Source organism: Sinohyriopsis cumingii, chromosome 6 (genome assembly GCF_028554795.1).
Source record: "Sinohyriopsis cumingii isolate HCF-2022 chromosome 6, ASM2855479v2, whole genome shotgun sequence".
Lineage (NCBI taxonomy): Eukaryota > Metazoa > Mollusca > Bivalvia > Unionida > Unionidae > Sinohyriopsis > Sinohyriopsis cumingii.
In genome coordinates this window covers 86656749-86672826 of record NC_142966.1, presented here as the reverse complement: position 1 = coordinate 86672826, position 16078 = coordinate 86656749, and the positions used below count along the sequence as shown (strand labels likewise).

Below are 16078 nucleotides of genomic sequence, written 5' to 3'. Positions count from 1 at the left end.
GAGGGAGTTCATAAAGTTAGGCTGTTCTAAGTTTTCACCGATTATCACAAGTTGCAGGGTTAAAGATATATTAGGTGTAGAACTTGAATTTGTTCCTGATGAATGTGAACAGATTAAGATGTGTAATTAGCAGTAATATTACATACAAGTCAGTGCAAGGCATGATGGGAAGAAATTGTTTTAAAACATTAGATGACTATGATACTTGGTGCATTTTTTAAGTGAATTTAGTGATTAAATTACATTTTCATGCCTATTTCATGGACTACCGATTAGCCCCAGAGAAAAAAAATTCTGATAAAAATGATACATCTTCCTTCAAAAAGAAGTTGAATTCTTTCAAAGGTACAAACTGAACTGTACCAAAACTGCTATGTACATATACATTGAAAGACAAGAGGATATTTGTTATTGATCATAGAATGCTCTATTTTATTTATGACCACTCCGGTGGCCCTGTGGTAGAGCATCCGCCTCAGATGCAGGAGGTCATGGGTTTGATCCCCGGCAGAGTCATATCAAAGACATACAAAAATGGTACTAACAGCTGCTTCGCTTGGTGCTCAGCATTAAGAGGTTAGTGTTAGGACTGGTCGTCCTGGTGTCAGGATAATGTGACTGGGTGGGACATCATGCCCCTGTGCTAGACATCACTGTAAACTGCCGCACTGCAGACATCATAGCGGTATGACTGAAAAATTGTTAAAGCTACATTAAAAATCCAAATCACACACACACACATATTTATGTATACATGGAAAAGATGCACAGAGTTGTCTTGTTTGAATAAGAACCATGATGATGATAGAAACCCAACATTGAACTGAATACAGATATGAGACATAAAGAAACAAATGATTTCGAGACATATTTTCAGAAAGTTTTACAGTCAATTTTATCAACAAATATAAGAAGAAAGACATTACCTCAAATACTTTCTTTAGTGTTGTCGCCAATAAGAAATTGATGGCTGAATGTCTTTTCACCCATCTTAGCGTTCGTGTCTATTAAACCATATATATACAAATGATTACCACTGATGTTTTATATAGTTATTGCGCTGTTGTTTCAGCTGAAGCCTGTCATATACATCTATTTTGCATGAAAGCAGTGTAGATGTTGAACCATAATACTCGTACAGAGTTAGAATTCAACAGATGCATTATAATGTATAAAGATCATTCTCATTTATTGAATTTCTCACAGACTTCACCTATTTTGATATCAATGAACTCAAATCTATGGCTTTTTCTTTTAAAAGGCCCCTCAAGATCAGTTGTCTGTTTGCCTAGATAACCAACGGGTTCTGTTTCTATGGTTCTATTGGTTGAATTTATTATCAGCTGGTAGTACATATGTTTCGCTTTTAACGCCCATAACCATCATTTTCAGCCTGTTTATTTTTTTGTTTTGTTATGGACGGGGGCGTGGGGCTTTTGGACTTAATTGTCAGTAGTATTACACAAGCAAGTTTTAATTCCATGCTGATGGTTGAATGAGTTCTCACAGAGCCAGACAGATTCAATCCCTTCTTTTCTAGATGCTCAAGACATTCAGCAACTTGTTTTGGAGAGTTTCCTGGATTCTACGTCTTTAGAATTCGACGAACTCTGGATATCTTTTTAGTGGCTTTTCCATGGCTACATCACCAAACGAAATTTAATATCGCTGCACAACTTCAACTAATTCAGCCAGTGTCTTATGTCATCTCGTATGCAGTTCTTAGCAGCTGATTCAGTGCGAGAGTTCCTTGGCACCTGGCATCTAAGCTTTAAAATGCTTTCTGGGCTAGCTGTTGTAGATCACCACCTGAGTTATAACAGATTCATCACTTTCACATGCTCTTGATTCAAGAAATTAAATCATATACTCGGGGGGGGGGGGGCACATAAAATCATCTCGGTACTATACGAGGATGTCCACCATATAGTATCATCTGCTATTCTGAATATGGTGCATCTTGCCCTTCTGTGCCTCTAAATATATCATCATCTTCTTCAACCTCAAGAAACCATCTCTCTTATCTGCAGTCGATTCGTCTTTCTAAGCTGCATCAGTGATCACCTGGTTGGCTGTACTGAATTGCCTCATCTTGTTCAGATTTATTCAACAGTGAGATATATCTGTTTCTCTCTTCATCTTGTGCTGTTTCATCTGAGGTATATGTATAACGTTGTTGACCCATAATTATATTATCTCCTATGATTATCAAGTTATCTCGACAGTCATTTACGTCAGTTTCAACTGTTCAAAATAATTAGGAGATCCTCTATTTTGACCATAACAACTTTATAAAGTCGTGTTCTTAATTTCTATTTGAATATCTATAATAATGTATTTGCTGTACTTTAAATTCAAAAGTATTGTTAAAATGAACTGCTACTCTGATCTGGATTGACTTAAAATATACTGAAACAATAAATTAGTTCATATTCCCCACTACTTATGTATATATTTCTTTTAGTAGGGAACCTATATCTTGAAGAAAGAAACTTAATACTGTTGTTTTTTTTTTCCTTCTTCATTTCAAATGTCACATTTCTCTCCTCTTCGGTTAGTCACCTAACTCCTAACGATAGATGGATGCAAGAATAATTTTATCAGACATCAGGTAAAGTTCCCAAGGTCAGTTTTAAATCTACTCTTGGCAGACATATATGCCATATCAGTACATCAAATTTTAATATAACTTTATATAAATTATTAACATGTAATTACAATTTATTGGTACCCTTCGCCTTTCACATAGCAAAAGACACCATGTCAATGAGAGAATAGATGATATAGAGACAGAAGTAAAAAGAAGCAACAAATCATAAATATTGTAACCTTCCTCTTGGTGTAAAGGGGCCTTTAAATAAATTAGAAATTTAAAACTTTCCAACATGTTTACATTTTCTATGAATAGGTACATAATTTTACTCAGGTTGGCATCAAAACACATGAAATGCTTTCGCAAGAAAGAACTCAAACAGAAGAGTAATACAAATTGCATAGAAAGAATACATCAATATATTCTCAACATGATATGTACTGACATAAACTCCCTTGCAGGAAAGATAGCAAGCAAAACAGACAAAGCACATGCTATGCAAACGAAATACAGTAAAGATTTAATAATAATAATAATAATAATAATAATAATAATTGTAACAATGACAAGGGGCTGTAATGCGAAAAACATGAAGCGGAAAAGAAATCAGGCAATAGTCCTACCAGTCATATGGCAAAAGTATGACAGCGCTAAATACAAGCAGACAATAACAAATTGATAACAGTTTAGGTGACTACAGTAAATACTGACATGAATTGTCATATAGGTCTTTTTAAATGATTAACAGTGTATGGTGCAACAATGTAACCAGCAATCAGCACAATGTAACCAGCAATCAGAACTAAATTTACCAAATCAAAATGATTTGAATCTACCACCAACTAGAACGCATTACAGTGTACTTTAACGATATTTACTGCAGTCTGGTGAAATCCAATACTATCCGAACGGCAATTCCTTTTCTGTACTTATCCTGGCGTCAAAATCAGTGAACAATTCTTACATTTTTACAATACATCACAAACTGAGCGAAGTATGTCTAGCTGTTTTGAAAATGGAACTATTCTTGATTATGACTGACTTAAGTTGGAAATTACCAGACGAAATTAGGATAAACTGGCAGGGTCTGAACTATCAAGGGGTACAGACTCATGTCTTCAATTGTGTTATATTGCTACATGCTAGACACCGAGCCCTCAATTCACTGACGGAAACTCCTAATTTTTTAAAAGTAGCCCCTGTGTCTGTGGCATGATGTTCTAGTGCTAGCTAGCACTATAAACTGTCACACTGCATATATTGTTGTGAGATGGCACACACACACATTCTTGTATTTGGTGGATATAGAGGACTTGTGTATGGAACCGCGTACCGAGGACATTTGTTCTGGCGATGTTAGAGCAAAATCAAATACTGTTTGAGGCAGTACATTAATAGGAAATGGTGTTGTATCAAGGAGGAAACTGTATTATCAATTCTAAGGAATATGACATTTAGCAATGCAAGCGAGGACGCACACATTTACACAAATTTTCTGTATATTCCATACCAACTAAGGACGCACACTATTTGACAAAATCACGGAGACCATGTACATTTGTACATTATGACCAACAAGGACATATTTGCACATCTAACCCAGTCTTAACAATCGGTACGACCGCTCAGGTGGCCTAGTGGTTTGAGCGTCAGCCTCATATGCGGGAGGTTGCGGGTTAGAACCCAGGCAGAGCCATAACAAAGACATGACAATGGTACTAACAGCTGCCTCGCTAGGCGCTCAGCATTAGGAGGTTAGTGTTATGACTTAGTTGGCCTGGTGTAACAATATTGTGACTGTGTGTGACATCATGCTACATGTATGTGGCGTAATGCCCCAATGATAGACATCACTATAAACTGCCACGCTGCAGACACCATAGCGATATGGCTGAAAGATTGTTAAAGCTACGTCAAAATCAAATCTATATCACGTATTATTAAGTAACTGTAACCTCTATAAGGGTTTCGACTACATCTGGTCTTTAGGACGATTACATTATTTTTTAAATATATATCTTGTTGTTATTGACGGACAAATGAATTTATTGATTGACTGTCCTGCAATTAGACTTTGGTACGGCATAACACACTTCGGACTAACCCATCGCTTTGGAGATCATATCGTAATAAATTTGGAGTACCGTATATACTCGCGTATAAGCCGAAAAATTTAGGAAAAAAATAAGGCCTGGAAGAAGGGAGGTCGGATTATCTGCGGGCCAAGGTCCAAGTCTGAAATTTTTTAATGCGTTTTTCCCTCGATTTTTAGTATTTATTGTTTCTGTCGATCGTCGAAGATGAGATCACATGCCTAATGATGCCACATGGGTCATAAGATTTGTGCTGTCGTGAAGTGAAACAAATATTTTATTTCTTACTTAAGTGGTAGGATAATGAATGAAAAACATGTTTTAACGCATTGACGTCTATTTGACAGATGTCCATCCACCAGAAAATGCAGCCATATGTGTTCTTTGAGCCATGGTGGTGCGTGTATTTTCCAAAAGAACCGCCATATTAGTAATCTCCAGTCAAGTATTTAACCCTCAGCTAATCAGTAATCATTGAACTCTACGGTATCGTACAAATGCACGCTAGCTTATTTCAGTGTAAATATGAAAAGAATCTACGTAAAAAGATAAAAGAATTACGATACTGAAGGTATATACGACAAGCATTTTGATCGAGAGTAGAAATACATGTACGATAGTCTTAAAGGAACAATATCGAGAGGCTCCATAGGGGTTTGTTGCGCACATGCTGAGGAAGGGTAAATAACAGGGCAATATACGAGTCAGCGTGAATAATTGTAAAACAATATAATTTGTGGAATTTCTTTGACAAGTGTTTTAGAAGTAATCGGCAGCCATAGTTTATATACTACTGTTGTTTAGTTATTAGTAAAGCAAAGTGGTTTGTTAGCAGTTGAGCGTTGTACAATAGCTACCATATGCTTAATCTGTGGTAAATGCTTCGGGGATAATATGCAGAGATCTCGCTAGGATTTTAAAACTAGGAGTCCACGACTCCCATTTTGGTAAAAATAGGAATCCCACCATCAAAAGTTGCAGTCCCTTCTTTCCTACTGAATCAACATAAACGTATGTGCATCTAGTTTTAGAAGGAGAGGTTTTCGTAATGATATCACTCACTATAATGTAACTTCATTACAAATGGTCCATTGACATTATCGCAATTTTTTTGGCTTATTTATTTGTCTACGTCCTTGTAGTAATTTTAGGCAATTATTAAATAGCATCTTATTTGCTGTTTTTTTCCCCACTATTTTCGCAAATACGTCTCAGGTCGGAAAACAGATTAGACCTTAAAGCGCTTCTCGCGAATTCCACAACAAAGCATTGTCCGATACGTTTTCTGACCTACATAATTTTCAATCTGAAGTTAAATCTTTAATAAAATAATACCTTGGCTTTGCTTTCAATGATCTGTATATTTTTCTGAAAATAGTTGCCCGATGGTTTAGAAAACAGACAATCTAATAAACTGGTACATCCCAGACTTAGTGAAGTCCGTCATTATTTCCCGTTAGGCCGAATGGTTCACTTAGAAATTCAAACTAATTTTATAACGAAATAGTGTACACGAGGCAGTTAATAATCACCGATTCTGATCTTAAAACACAAGTTTGTATGTTTTATCATTAAAGGGTATCATGCAGGAAATTGATAGTTGCTACCTTACTCGGAAAAGGGTTAATGGTCAATCAGCTATCAAAACATATGCTTGTGAATGGGTAAGAATTTGTTTGTCAACGTAACTAATATCAAAACTAGGCCTAGCTACTGATGTATTAAAGAATACATTTTGCTACAACACTAGAACTAACCCGGCTAAGGCGAGCTGCATTTTAAAAAAAAGTATGGTCAATCAGTGTACCTCTTAAATAGCTCTTGTTCGTCCATCAGTGATACTGAATTTCGTCAATCCAAGTCATGACTTATTCCAAACACTAAGCTAGGCATCACACACTTTCTTACAATTGGCTACTGTCCTATCCGAACTATCAATGCTAGCAACTTTAGCACTCTTCTGAATCTCGTTACAATCTTCGTAAGTTTGCCGTTTAACCCCAAAATACTTATCCAAATTACGAATGGAATTTTGTCTAAGTCTCAACATGTCTTGATTCTCGTGCACTACTTATTCCGATACATTCGGAAATGAACACAGTAACGAAAGCTCAAGTTGTTTATTTGATGTACTTTTATAAATGACCACATGTACATCTTTGGGTCTTTCTGACTCTGAAATCAATGACTGTAAATATCAGTACATTTTTGCATCCGGCCGCGAGTCAAACAAAGCCTTTGATCTTGCCGCACAGCTATTGCATCATGTTCTTTTTGATGTACTCTTATAATGGCAACATGTATGTATAGTCACTGAATTCTGTCATCGTAAATATCAGCACAGCTAATTAATCATCACATTTTCCCACAAAGCAGATGGCTGAAGCAGGACTGGCAAGTCTTTGAAATTTGCCGCACACCTATAACATGCGTATGGAGGACTCCCGCCTCAGGGATTGTCTGCGTCCCAGATCAAAAAATTGGCGTCCAAATACGCGTAATTAACAGTTTCCGAGATCTCTGATAGGTTTGTTTTGTTGTACAATGCCAATGACTTTACTAATCAGATGTATTGTTTAATGAGATATAGTTGTGGACATGGTTTCTGCTCAAAGTTATAAACTGTCACAATGCTTGAATAATGTCCACGCTGAAACCAATCATATTTTGGTCAATTGAATCACACTATCGGATGACCATGATGACAATGACGACGTATATGATGAAAGCATGCCCGTAACAGAAGCCGAGTTTCGTGAACTGTTTGGCGAGTCTGATACAGAGCAAGATTTTGAAGGATTCTAAAAGTGATAGAACTTTTATAATTCATGATTTTAGAATGAGGATTAATTAAATTTCCATTAAGACTTAACACTTTAGAATTGTTTTTATTTCAACATATAAATTAGCTTTCTTACTTTCATTTTATTTAATAATGTGATTTGCTGAATTAAATGTATTCAGAACTCACTTTGTGCATCTTGTAATGTACTGGTAGTCTAGAAATTATGGGTCGGCTTATACGCGGGTCATGCACTTTATAACAGTTTTACTACTTCATTTTGGGGTTCGGCTTATACGCGCACGGGCTTATACGCAAGTATATACGGTATGCGCATTCGGTTATAGCTCCCCATTTTAAGGAATTCTTAGATTTGTGTGATTACTTGTTTGATTATTGGAACTCGATGCAATGGAAACATTCCTTTGCCTAAATTATTAGCCATTGAGTAGGAGCAAATGTCAAGGAGTAAAGTGTTAGTGAGTTTCCATGATGCCACTGTTGACTTTTAGTGAATTCAGGTCAAACCGCATGGGTGTCCCTGGAGTAATATAGTCCCTATTAAAACCTAATGGTGTACATTGGTTGTGTGACTGCAGTGGCAGTATTTACAGCAGGAGACCGGTAAATTACACAAAAGAATAAACAAGGGACTCGGCAGATACCGTTTATGTCGCCATGGTGGCAAATGTGACGCAGTTGTACTGGCGAAATGTGCCTTGAAACCATGAATTGCCTGGCCTAAGGTGGTGCAGGAAAAATAGTTCCCTGTGTTAGAGGATAGTTCTATAGTTTCTACGGCGTGAACTGCTGACGGTACGTTAAGTTGATGAAGAGAAACCATGCAGACGTGCGGTTGATAGATATTTGGCGAATTTTGAGATCTGTGGTCTTGCATTGATTAGCGAAAAATTTATGTATAGAATGGACAGGTCGGGCTTTCTAATTTATAACCAAAGTTGTAGAGAAGTCTTTGGAAATTTAGGGCAAAATTATGACTTCTAGTGGAATCGTGCCAGGGATATATACTGCTCGGTCAAGCAAATATCCCTGGATCAGAGCAATATTATTTGGCTGGATTAGATCATTTATGGCAGGAAACTCGCCTTATTGGCAATGACTATTCGCTTTCTGACAAAATATAGTAATATCTTTGCTGCAGAATACGCGTACGAATGTTCTCTCTCTCACTCTCTCTCTTGCATGTGCAGATGTAAAGTTGAAAATTAGAACGAATGTTTCTGTTAGCCATATTGTGTATTTCACAAAGACTTTTTATTTTTCAAGCAACTTTGGTTGAATAAATCGATGATGCATATTTATGTTGTAATCTGTATAATGTTTTATCTCAGCCTCAAGACAAAGAATAATGATAGAATAAAACATCGACAAAAACAACAACTTATCTATGTTAACTTAATCGAAACCTCTTAAAATGTTTTAAAGTTCAGTAATTGCAGAGGCGAAGAACAGAGTTCTATGAGAATAGATGGATGCATAAATTTAAATCATATTATGAGGAAACAAAAACCGAATAGTATATACAGAAAATAAATCAACAGGACCGTGTAGCGGAAATGGAGTCATGCTTTGGCTAGATGGTCTTCAGATCAAAGAAGTATCCTGCGTTCAAACACAATAACTGTTATGTTCACATCAGGCGTGGGGGAAATTGAAGATATAATGAATAAACGATTAATCATAGTCGTTGTCGTAGTCCTGCTCCTCCTCGTCATTATCTTCTACTTCATTATTATGATTTGAAGTTGTAGTGTTGCTGTTGTTCCTGTCATTATTTATTAGTGTTATTATTATTATTAGCATCGATGTTATAACTGGAAGCAATGTTATCATCATTTTCATTGAGATCATAAGCAGCAGCAAAATCGTATATTTTCCCTCTCTCTTTTTTGTCATCATTAAAATCGTCATCTTTTCCTTCTTTAGAGAGATAGGGGCTCACACTTGGCTTAACTTAACCAAATTCTTCTGTTGTGGGCGGATCATACATAACAATATCATGACGGCACAATATAACTTGACATGTGACATTAAAATCGATTTTGTGTTACTGTGACTATGGACTGGGAAACAAAGTACAAAATGGAGAAAATTCTTATATCTGAATTTTTAGCTAGTAAAAAGGATAGAGAGGTGTAACTATTCTATATGTGTAAAGGCATGAACAGGCGACTGTTGTTGTTGCTTAAGGTTTAACATATATTCAATGTTTTCAACATAAAAACTTCGAAAGTTAATGCTAAACCCAAAATTTACTGTATCAATAGAAAACGCTTACCGCTGCCTGAGCAAAAATATTTTTGCTGTGCAAAGATGCCGAATTTCCTTTTGTTTTATACTAAGTGAAATTTAGTGTTATGTTACACTATGAACTAGATTATCTTTCATGGTCTTAAAATACCAACACCTCCCAAAAAATAAAACAAACAAATAAACAAACAAACAATTATGTTAAATAATCTTTTTCACGAATCTAAAATAAATCATACAATTTTTAAATGCTAACTCAGGGCTGCAAACTTACAGTCCTAATACCTTCCGTGAGTATATATGCCTTTGTTTTGAAGGACTCAATGGAATTAGTTATCGTTGTACCTTGTTATTTTATGGCATATGTATTTACATCACACATTTTTTCCTGGACTTGCGATGTCCTGCCTTCAGTTTTTGACTATAAGCTTTATTTTACGAATGCCTTTTTACAGGACTACCAGCATTAAACGAGGCCTTTGCCTTTTAAAAGTCTTTGTTGTCGAACTCTAAAAGACTGACGAGGCAACAACAACAACGCAAGTGCACTAAATCCTGTCAATCTTAACACGAACATCAAAGTGTGAGTGATTTATCACGCGTTATTTTTTTTTTGTATGTTAAATGCGTGATGTTCTGTTGAAATGTGAATTAAGTTCAATTTAATTTTTAAAAACGTGTATAGCTTTGTATGTATATGTGAAATACGAGCATATGACTATCTTGCTTATTGGGATTAATTAAGTTTACTTATTTGGTAAAAAAGAATCGACTTTACAGTTGTAAATGTCATGTACAGACATGAATAAAAATTTCTTTCCTTGTTATTACAGTCTCTTAACTGCTGTAATTACATGTTATTGCAGTATCTTTACAGTTATAATTTTTATTACACTATCTTGACAATCTAAATTACCTATTATTGTAGTAAATTGACAGTTTCATTGCATATTATTGCAATATCTTGACAGATATTATTCTTATTGTAGTTGTAGTTGCTATTACTGTATCTTTACAGTTTCAATTGTTTTCATTGCTTGTTATTGCAGTATCTTGGTAATTTTCATTACTACGCACATAACTTTGAATTTAGTCGCGCGCTCGTCATCACTTTAAAAAGAATTTCGTTTCGATCAACTTAAAGTTGAAATTTAGAGCCATATTGTGAAGAAATGGGCATTCCAACAACGTTTTCATTGGTCTTGAATGAATGGAATTTGGTATCTTGGTCGGTTCTACTAAATATTTTGATTATGGACTGGATTTATCTGTGTGAATACCAGATGAAGTACATCTGAATGGAGCAGCGATGAAAGCGTCTTTACTCATCTGCATGTTTCTGGTCTGTCGTTGAATATTTGGGTCATAATGCAGGTAAAATATGAAGTCTTTCAAATTGTAATTATCAAAAAGAAGCTATAGAATATAAAGTTCATTTTATGTTTGTTAGAGGCAGCGGTTAAACATCACATGGATCTCATCAGGCAACTGTCTATATAGGGTAGCACGAATGTAAGAGTAAATCATACTCGTCACGTTGCTGAACAGAACACATAAAGCATTCTTACTTTCGACATGGGGGTAAGGAAAAATCAGGTATATTCATAAAAAGATTTTAAAGTTATGCGTCAATCATCATGAAGAAATGTTCATCATGTGGAATATAATTATACACTGGTGGTCTCAGAGAGAGAGAGAGAGAGAGAGAGAGAGAAGTTACTGTCCATTTTAGACAGTAAGAGAGGATAACTTGTTCAACTACCTTATATAACCTTTTTAAATTCGCAATTTTAATATCTTTCAAAAGATAAACTCACTTCCATCTTGAATGCTTCCAAAGCAAGGTTAATGTCATATAAAGGGTGGGTAATAATAACCTTGATTACAGGTCTACATAACAGTAAGATTTGTTTTCTTTGGACACATTTATTCTTTATCTAAATATCCATTTTGGATAGTAAATAATTCTTTCTTGGGTGTTGCTATTGTTGAAAGGTTATAAAAAAAAGATGGATAACTTAGTAATATGATTTTCAATTATCGGATATGTCATATAACCCTATTTTTAAAAAATGCCTTACGTACCATGAGAAGCTGAAGAAGTGTCAGGAAATACTGCAGATGAAAATTGAATAACTAGAAGCATAAATGAAGAACGACACAAAAAGGTAGATAATAAGCCTACAGATGAAGATTTATAAGAACAAAGAGTTGACAGACCTGGCTTACTTTTCCTAACAGACTGTGCTGGAAAAGGAGAAATGCACCAGGCATGAAATGCAACAAGTTAGAGAACAACATATCACCAAACATTTATTTATTGATTTATTTATTTATATATTGTCACTTTAAAGAAAAATTTATTTATGGACCTCGAGCATGATTATTTTAAGAATACGAAAGATTCAGTATTCATGAAATTACAGATAAAAATCAGAATAGTTAATGTCGACATTACTGACACATGGAAACAACTGAAGTTACTAAATATTGTTCTGTTAACCTTCCATATTCATTATTTCAAGGGCAGGTTAGTAGTTTCAATTTAAATAACAGAAAAGGAATATCACGGTAATAGACGAAACCTCTGCAGTTTCTGAAACACTTATGCTATATCCTACTTGCGTGGTCCAAACTTAATTATTGAAATAAAGTGAAATTTTGGCATACGTGATGTTGCGTAAATGTTCTCTAACTTATCATTTAAGACTCAAGTATAAAATATTACAAATTTTGATTTACATACCAAATGTGAATATCTAATATATATCGTCTGACAAAATTCATCTTATATTCAACTCAATAGCTATGCGTACGTGGAATGGAATGAAGAGATCCATTTTACCATTTCAGTTGCAAGAGGCTCTACAACAACAGATCTGTAGTAACAAGGGCACATGATAAACTAGCGAAGTCTTTTGGTGTTCTTGAGGATCTGGCATGGAGAAATGAGCTTTCCGTGTAATTATATGTTCCCATTTGATCTTCTTACTCCTACAGTAAGATCCCTGACCCTGTAATATCGTGCCCTTAGCTATAGAGGTCGCCCGCACCCCGACAAATATACACATTTTATTTCAGATGCAACTATGATCTCCAACAATTTGAGAAGAGGCGCATTAAACTATCAAAGCTTTCGACTCGCCATTTTGTCTTCCAACACAAAAAGACAAAATTTGATAAAACCTAATCACCTTTAATTACAAAATCAAACAGATTTTGTTTAAATATAAGAGATTGTTATTTCCAGATCGAATGTTAGGAGGTATCAACAAATATTCCACTGCAAATATAAAAAATGCATGCAGTGATGGGTAGGATGAATAGATCAATGCTTCGGTCTTTCGGTCTTTGGATCTATTCATTGGTAAATGAATAAACGGATGGATGAGAGGTTTATGTCTTTCTCTCTGCAGTTCCAGGACAAATGTGAGTTGCCACGGAGTAGGAAACATCGACTTCAAATTAGGGAAATATGATTTCAATAATGGTTACTATATGTAGAAGAATGACTATGGAGATTTGATTTAATATGCGGGCACTAATGCATGAACTGATTGCAGTTTGAAACTTAAAATTTATATAGAGTGCTATTTTTTTTACCTTCCTAGATACGTAAATAATCCATTAATATTTTTTAATAAACTTTAATATTTTTACTGCATAGAGCCCTGGAAGGATTTAACCTGGCAATGGCTGTTTCGTAACTTTGTCTCGAGAGCCTTTCTTATATAATTTGTTTATCAACTCTCGCAGTCAGCCACTGCAGGAGCGGTAAGCTTTACCTAGGTGAATCGATGCAACTAAAAATAGATACACACAATAGTGATTACAGCAACTGTCCTGTTATTTCGACTGAATCCTGGAAAAATGAATCAGTGCTTCCACGTATCCAAAGTATAGTGGTTTTTTGTTCTTCTTCAGATCAATCTATAGTATGACGGCTTGATCAGTTAAAGTATTGTGATAGGCAGATAGAGGGACTGATATGTCACCTAAAAGCATACTCTTAGTCTATATACAAAAGAGCGCAGTGCCACAGTAACGGATGGCAAAGAGAGGGGTGTGTGTGTGTGTGACTTGGCTTATTAACGTAGCTTTACAATGACTGCAGTGGGACAGTTCATAGTGATGCCTAGCACTCGGGCATCATGCCTCAGACATGTAGCATAATGTCCCACCCAATCACCTTATCCTGATACCAGGCCGACGCTGAACACCTAGTGAGACAGCGCTTTGTACCATTTTTAATAAGTCTTTTTGTATGACTTGGCCAGGGTTCATTTTGTTTACATATGCACAAGTAAGTCTGTTCAGGAATATTGTACAATGATTCATACAACATTTCGTTTGTCACTGCAACCTCCCATGTACTGAAGAGGGACCATTGAGTGTTAAACTTGTCCATGCCTCTGTATGGAATTCCTTTTCATTGTAATAGCATTTGAAAAAGAACCAGTTTTAACCAGATTTGTTGGGGAGTTTTATGACAATATCTAGGCCAAGTTCTAACATAAACATTTGTATAATATATTTTACTAATATTTTTGGTTCGTGTTTGACTTTTAATACATAAAAATAACTGTTTCCAATGGAATTTTTTTTTAAAGAAATTCTTCAAAAAATTTAAGTCAGGTTTGATATAGAGTTTTATTAGAATAATATCAGTCAAGCTCTGTTATCGTCGATATATTTTATTTGGAAAGGTTGAGTCTGCTTATTGGAAGTGAAACACAGTGCTCTCTTTTGTGTCATTTGTGCATCCTTTTAATCAGTGTTTAATCAACTAATCCAATGAAATTTATCAATTTTTACATGCCTCTGAAGTAATGCCACCTGTAGGCTTTTGTCCTTGTGTCGTGAATCTGACTCAGAATTGTGTAAGAAGAAGCCCATACAAGAGATTAATTGGCTTCCTGGATCAAGAGAAGGCCCTAGCACCTGGTTTGTTAGAAAATCCCCATTTCCAGTTCCTTTGTAAAATGTTTTTGGATTGAGTGAATGTTAAGTAGATGGGGAGGATATAAAAAGACAATTTAAAGTTAGTTAATTATATCAGTTTTTGTTGAAAGTGATTTTATTCTTATTCTTTTATTCCAAGACCTAATACTTCATTGTATGTGAACTTTCTGTACTGATAATTTCAGTTTACAGAGTTGGGTCAAGTGACAACTGTATGTACAGATATGAATAGTAAAAGACGCTTTATAGTACCTAACTTAAAATGTATGTATTTTACGGGAAACAGTCTTGTATATTACTAGCCCTAAGAATTCAGCCAAATTCAGATAGATTTGTGTGTACGTGGTTTACCACAAGGCATATAGTATTTGGTTTGTCCTACTGTCAGTGACCTTATGAGGGGTGGTATTAAATGTGTCCTAATTTTGTTTTTACACAATTATGTCTTGTTGAGGAATGTCGTAAAATGATTTTTAAAATTCATGTGTTAACGCTGCGTGCTTTTATTCGGGGGGGGGGGGGGGGGTCTAGTCTAAAGAAAAGACATCCCTCAAATTTGCTTAGAACAGTGTAACAAAAAAGCCTTAAAATCCAGAAGCATAATTGGGATTGGATTCTTGGATTCTGAGATAGGTCCTAGAACTAGTTAGTTAGAAGCTTTCCAGTTTGAAATTTCTGAATAAGATCTTCTTAATATTTTTTCTACAATAGCAGTTGCATCAGATTCAATATTTTCTTCCTTCTGTGTTAGTAAGTCAAAGGCACTGCTCCTGAAGGTTATTATTGGTCTTCCTTTAAGCTTCCAATCTCAAATGGTTTACATATTTAACTTGAATTTGTTTTAATATTTGATAGTGATGCAGGTGATCCTACATGGTTCCCTTTAGATGATGGTCAAGGCAGTTACAGTGTTGACAACTGGGAAGAGTTTCCAGCTCTAAAAGGTGACTAACACTTTATAAAAATACAACTTGATAATTGATAATATACAGCTGCCATCATTTCCTCTCCTTACTCCATATAACTAGCCAGGAAGTCTTTTGAAAGTTATTTTATGGTTTCACAGAGTTGAGACAAAGTTAATCACTCTGTTAAGTAATTGCCATCCAGATCTGCAAGTGAATACATTATTAGGTTTTTAGGTTAAAGTTATTTCAATTGCCATAGCTTCAAAACCTTTCTAGTGATTGTTTGAGTTGACTTCACACTCAGACCTTTCAAAGGGTATAGGAGGTATTGCTTGCAATTATTACTGACTCCCTCAGTTGAACTATATACATGTGTACATTTGATAGGTATGTGGTGAGTTTGCACATATGCATTGATAGGACAAGGTGAATGTCATTTAGAATCTTTGTTAAGTGGGTTAAAGTTTTG

The 16078-nt window shown here is 35.3% G+C and overlaps 1 protein-coding gene across 1 annotated transcript in view; it reads right to left on the bottom strand.

The window, feature by feature from the left end:
- LOC149797379 (uncharacterized) overlaps nucleotides 1-16078 on the bottom strand; it is a 137415-nt gene that overhangs the window by 80368 nt on the left and 40969 nt on the right. The gene's annotated exons all lie outside the window — the stretch shown is intronic.